This window comes from Dipodomys spectabilis, unplaced genomic scaffold (assembly GCF_019054845.1).
Source record: "Dipodomys spectabilis isolate Male_0828 unplaced genomic scaffold, ASM1905484v1 ptg000402l, whole genome shotgun sequence".
Classification (NCBI taxonomy): domain Eukaryota; kingdom Metazoa; phylum Chordata; class Mammalia; order Rodentia; family Heteromyidae; genus Dipodomys; species Dipodomys spectabilis.
This window is the reverse complement of record NW_024871079.1, coordinates 386950-393672: the sequence shown is the minus strand read 5'-3', so window position 1 is coordinate 393672 and position 6723 is coordinate 386950.

Below are 6723 nucleotides of genomic sequence, written 5' to 3'. Positions count from 1 at the left end.
TTCTAATAAATTCAGCACCATCTTATGTTTATTAACACCCTCCTATGGTTTTCTAAATTGAAAAACTGGACCAACATCATTGCATTGTTATAAAGATTAATGTAGAGTTAAATAAATTGGTTTACAGTGTTTACACAAATGGTATGAATTCAACATTACAGTACCAGAACTGAATAAACCATACCATTTTTTATCTTATTTTTGGAATACGATCTTGTATTTATGCTTAGGCTCTCCTGAACTGAGATCTTCCTATCGAAACTTTGTACATAGCTGAGATGACAGGCATATTCCAATTTGACTAGCTTTTGGATGAGATGTGATCATTGTTAGGATTTCTGGAAGGCTACCCCCTACGCCCATCTCCTTCACCAGCCTGAACCCAGTAATCACTTGACTGTCTATCACCTAACTGTGAGTCAGAAAAGGATCCTTGGATGTGAGGTTATTTCCTCCAAGTGTATTTTCGATTGTGACTTATCCATTTTAATTTTTTCCTGAAAATGTCCAGGAGCTTAAAGTAAGGATCTATGCACTGTCCCTGGAGCAAAAGGCTAATAAACACCATATATGACTAAGCTTATATTAAAATGAAATGGTAAATTAATATATATGATAAACTGATAAGAGAACCAAATAATGCTCGTGTGTGTGTGTGTGTGTGTGTGTGTGTGTGTGTGTGTGTGTTTTACAAGAGCACATCATTAATACTCTATTCACTGTAAACTTTAGAAAATTATCTAGGATATTAATTTTAGGGCAGTATGTTCTGTAGCATCGATGACATAAGCTTTCACATTCCAGTATTTATTACTATGAATCAGTTTTGACAATTTTCTGTTCTTGTTTGTTGAACCATGAGCTTTGAAAGCAAATTCTCCTATATCTGAATTGCCAACAGGGAAGTACCAGTCTAATCCTACATTCAAATCATTGAATCTCAAGTTAGTAGTTTTTTCACATCAATAAGATAATTACAGAAGGGATGAACATACAACAATTAAGTATCTAGAGTGAAAGGAAAATAAAAAAGCAAGCATTTTTAATTCAATATGATAATGCAACAGGAGATAAAAGAACTACAATTAATTATCCAAAAAAGAGCCATCACACCTGCACAGCATCCTGTTATATTGTTACAATTGGCGGGTCTTGTTAACCTCTCAGTATGCCCTATATATAAATTAAGCTTTGCCATACTTAGTATTATGAATCTCATAGCCTACGTTAGTGTTCTGCTCATTTGTACCCACCAAATGGATGAAATATTTCTTCTATTTAAAAACATGCCTTCATCTTTAGTGTTCAACCATGCATTTTCAGTTCTTCTGCATTATTAGCAGCTCTTTCTCTGAGTATACATTTTTTTCCCTTGTTTAGAAATAAGTACTGAAAGTTAATCAAAGAATCCAATCTAATAGAAAGTGTAAACGCCCCTATGCTCTAGGATAGAGGTGTTTCTGTTTTTTTTCTTTTTCTTCCCAGAATGGATAACAGGATCCACTAATATAAAGGCTGCTCTAGAACTTCGTGTCACTGAAACTAGTAATGCATTTTTGTTCTAGACTGTTCCTGGGGCTTGAATTTAGGGCATGAGCCCTGTTCTTGTGGGAATTTTTTTGTTCTACCACGTGACCACAACTCCACTTTGGTGGTTAATTGGAGATAAGAGTCTCTTGGATTTTTCTGTAAATCCTGGCTACGCATTGCCATCCTCAGAACTCAGCCTGCTGAGTAGAAAGTATTACTGGTAAAACAATGGTGCCCACTGCATTAAGTGTTGTTTTTTGTTGTTATTCTGAGCTCCAACTCCATTCAGGATGAAAAGCAGTCACTGGGGACTCAATTTTGCATGGGTTTATTTTTATAGCAATAAATATTTATTGAATATTTATTTGCTCTCTTATTGCATTGTTGCTATTTTATCTTATCTTCATTTAGTAATGGTTTTTACATTTAATATTTTATTGTTACCACATATTTCATGAAAAAATAGGATTATTGAATTACTGAGAAATTCAAATTAGCATAGTTTTAGTGGTTTGCTTCATTTGAGAAAGATCCTCTGCTTTAGAGTTCCCAACACATAGAGAGTCTCTTCACTTATGACACTTGGCTACCACAGGAAATAAGAAGCCTGACAGGAACTTGGAGAAAGCCATTGGGGTATCTCCAGATAAGGGAATGCTTAGCCACATTCCAAAAACACACACTGCCATGGTCAAGATCAAGAAACACACAAACCCGGCCTAGAGGCTTCTCTACATAGTGAGGCAGCAATGGGGAGGTGATAAAGAGGGTGTAAAGAGTGTTCCATCTCACAAACAAGAGGAGGAAAATGTCCTCAGATTCAGTGAGGTTGCTCCCTATGCCAGAATCCCTAACAACTCCCAGGACCCAGGTGGAAGAGTCATGCATAATAACCTCCCAGTATTGTTTCCCAGACCTGAAGACTTGGCGTCCAAAAGCAGTAAAATGGAGGGACTTTTCAGAGTTCAAATTTGCATAATGATGGTCGTGTCAAGCACTGCTCCCAGGATCGTGATTTTGCATAGATTCATTGAAGGAAATCTCTACCAGGTACTTGCTGAGTTTCTCTCTCAGTTCAGGCATGAGAGGGGCACTGAGCTGTTGCCTCAGAGGAACAGGCATGAAGAACAACACTGACTCACAGGTTTCTAGGGTCAACTCTACATCCTGAAGCAGTTCCACCGCTGGCTTCTGGTATGTTTCAATCAGCTCCTGATTCATTTACTGAAACATTTGGGTTTCCCTTTCTCTGAGTTGCAGTAACATGGCTCTTCCTTCATTGATCAGTAGCTGGGAATGGTGTCTTTCCACCTCCTGGACACCCAGCTGCAGCATTCTTAAAACATACTTGGCCATGCCTCGGAATAGGTTCACATACGAAATCCATTGGTTGATGAGTCTCCTCTTCTCCTGTAAATTGTACTGGATTTCTTGAGTCTTTTCCCATACAGCATGCATCTGCTTGGAAATCATCTCCCTCTGCTCATTACCAGCCCTTTCTATGGGACGGTGTTTCTGAGCCCTGTGCTCCTGAGACTGAGAGCAGCACCTACAGAGCAGGGCCCTGTCCATCTCACAGAATATCTGCTTGGTTTCTTTACGTGCCCCACATGTGTGCTCCTCAGAACTCAGAAACTGCCTGAGGCTGCCTCATCTGGCAATGGCCACCAGGCTCCTCAGAACCATGTTGATTTTGAGGTCTCTCTGCTGGCAGGGTCCCCTGCACCCAGGGCACCTGGCTGGGGTCTGAGTCTCTTCCCAGCAGAGGCAGAGACAAGGTTGGCTCAAACTGTGACTGCACTCTAGGGTGACTAGCTCTACGAAAGTATTCATAAAGATGGCGTAGCTCAGTTCCTTCTGGAAGGCCTGGGCAGTGTCGGGGTCCATCATTCCTAGGAGCGAATTCTAGGTGGCTCACCCCTAGAATCCTAGCTACCCAAGAGGCTGAGATCTGAGGCTCAATCTTTGAAGCTGGCCTGGACACAAAAGTCCTCCTGACACAGATGCTTATCTCCTATTTACCACTCCAAAATCAGAAGTGGGCTGTGACTCAAGTGGTAGAGCACTCACCTGGACCACAAAGTGACCCAGGGACAATGCCTAGTCTTGAGCACAAAATAGCCCAGCAACACTGCCCTACCCCTGGGTTCAAGCCCCACAACCAACAAAAGAACATCACCACCTCCACCACCAAACCAAGGAGCAAAGAATTAAAAGAGGAGTAGATTCTCCCACTGTGATCCCTACCTGGGGTATCCAAGCTCCAAATGGCCTCCGTCCTGCTGCTGTGGGATCTTCTTCAGCAATGCCTGAGTCTCACAATTCCACTCTATTTATACTTCAAGAGGGTGGGCCCAGGAAAGGAAGTGTCACTGAGTGGTCATTTAGGGAAGCTGATTTACATATCAATAGGAGTTGGAATTTACATCCTGCCAACCACAACTTTCACTTCCTCTTTCAAAGACATGCTTCTTACAATTTGGTTAGGTTATTTTGGCTAGGTGCAACTTAGGTTTGTCCAGGATTGGAAAAGGTTATTGTGTTTGTTTTATTTTATTTTATTTCATTTATTTTTTTTACTTCTGTGTATGTTTTATATTGGGACTATTCATTTATTACTTTCCCACCAGACTGTAGACAACATTACTGGCATCATCCACTTTATCTTTTGGGTCTTCAAAAGTAGCTGCGTTCGTATTTCTTAACAGGTGATCATCCTACACTTTTTTATTTGGAATTTGTCAGGTCTCATGCTGGGCTGGTACTTTACCACTTAAGCCATGTCCTCTTTTAGGTTTGCTTTCGTTTTTGGAATAGGAACTTGTGTTTCTGCTTAGGCTCTCCTGGACTGAGATCTTCTGAGTCATACTTTGCACAAAGCTGAGATGACAAGAATTAGCTCTTGCTTGAGATTTGATCAGGGTTAAGTCTGCCCACAGACCAGTCCCTCCCAGCTTTCCCATCACCTGCCTGAAACCAGTAATCACCTGACTGTCGATGATCACCTGACTGTGACTCAATAAAGATCCTAGGCTCCGAGGTCACTTCCTCCCAAGCCTATTTTCCATTCTTACTCATCCTTCTGCTGTTGTTGTTGTTTCTCTGTCAGTCCTGGACTTGAAGTCAGGGTATAGGATCCTTCCCTGAGCTTTAATGCTAGCCAAAGGCTAGCACTCTCCCATTTCTCCTATCTTCATTTTGAACACCATTTATGACTATGCTTATTATAAAATGGTATGGTAAACTGATGTATATTTTAATAACTCAATGCCAGATAAGAGAACAAATTAAAACTGTTCACATATATACATATAGAAATTTTTCATTGAAAGAACCTATTATTAATATTAGATTCACCACACTTTTTAGGATATTAATATATTCCTCTTAGGGTAGTAGGTTCTGTAGTGTCCCTACATAAGCTTTGTTACTATGAATATATAGGCCTTATTCTTCCCTGTTTACCCTTGAGCTTTGAAAGAAAATTCTCCTATATATGAATTGTCAACAAGGAAGTAGTAGCCTAAAACTACATTTACATCTTAGAATCTCAAGTAAGCATTTTTCTCATCTCAATATGAAAAGGACAGAGCGGATGAACACAGAACAATTAAGAATGAAAAAGAGAATGAAAGAGAGACAGCAGCAAGGGGCCATCACACCTGCACAGCATCCTGTTATATTGTTACAATTGGTGGCTCTTGTTAAACTCTCAGTATGCCTAATATATAAATTAAGCTTTACCATACTTATTATGAATCTCTTAGCCTACGTTAGTGTTCTGCTCATTTGTTCCCACCAAATGGATGAAATATTTCTTCTATTTAAAGATATGCCTTCATCTTTAGTGTTCAACCATGCATTTTCAGTTCTTCTCCATTATTAGCAGGTCTTTCTCGGGGTATACCTATTTTCTCTTGTTTAGAAACGAGTACTGAAAGTTAATCAAAGAATCCAATCTAATAGAAAGTGTCAACACCCCTATGCTCTAGGATAGAGGTATTTCTGTTTGTTTATTTTCTTCCCAGGATGGATAACAGGATCTACTAATATAAAGGCTGCTCTAGAACTTTGTGTCACTGAAACTAGTATTGCGGTTTTGTTCTAGACTCTTCCTGGGGCTTGAATTTAGGGCATGAGCCCTGTTCTTGTGGGAATTTTTTTGTTCTACCACGTGACCACAACTCCACTTTGGTGGTTAATTGGAGATAAGAGTCTCTTGGATTTTTCTGTAAATCCTGGCTATACACTGCCATCCTCAGAACTCAGCCTGCTGAGTAGCAAGGATTACTGGTAAAACAACATTACCCCCTGCATTAAGTGTTTTTTGTTGTTATTCTGAGCTCCAACTCCATTCAGGGTGAAAAGCAGTCACTGGGGACTCAATTTTGCATGGGTTTATTTTTATAGCAATAAATATTTATTAAATATTTATTTGTTCTCTTGTTACATTGTTGCTACTTTATCTTATCTTCATTTAGTATTGGTTTTTACATTTAACATTTTATTGTTACCACATATTTCATGAAAAAATGGGATTACTGCACTGATAAATTCAAATTAGTATAGTATTAGTGGCTTGCTTCATTTGAGAAAGGTTCTCTGCTTTAGAGTTCCCATCACATAGAGAGTCTCTTCACTTATGACACTTGGCTACCACTGGAAATAAGGAGCCTGACAGGAGATTGGAGAGAGCTATTGAGGTATCTCCAGAAAAGGGAACTCTTAGCCACATTCCAAAAACTCACACTTCCATGGTCAAGAGAAAGAAACACACAAACTGGCTCAGACACTTCTCTATATAATGGGTCAGCAATGGAGAGGTGGTAAAAAGAGTGTAAAGAATGTTCCCTTACACAAAAATAGGAGGAAAAGGTCCTCTGATTCAGGGGAGTTGGCCTTGAAAAGGGTGTGTACCTGAGTTCTCATTTAGGGAAGTTAATTTACAAATCATTTGGAGTTGGAATTTCCATCCTGGAAACCTCACCTTTAACATCCTCTTTCAAGGAAATGGCTCTTACATTTTCCTTAGACAGTGAGAAGTGTTGTGTATTTTGGTTAGGTGCAAGTGAAATTTGTACAGGATTGGAAAAACTTTTTTTTTCTTACCTTTTTGTATCTTTTATTGTTGTACTATACATTAATTAGTTTTCCACAAGAATGTAGGCAAGTTTGTATCTTGTGGTTTTCAAA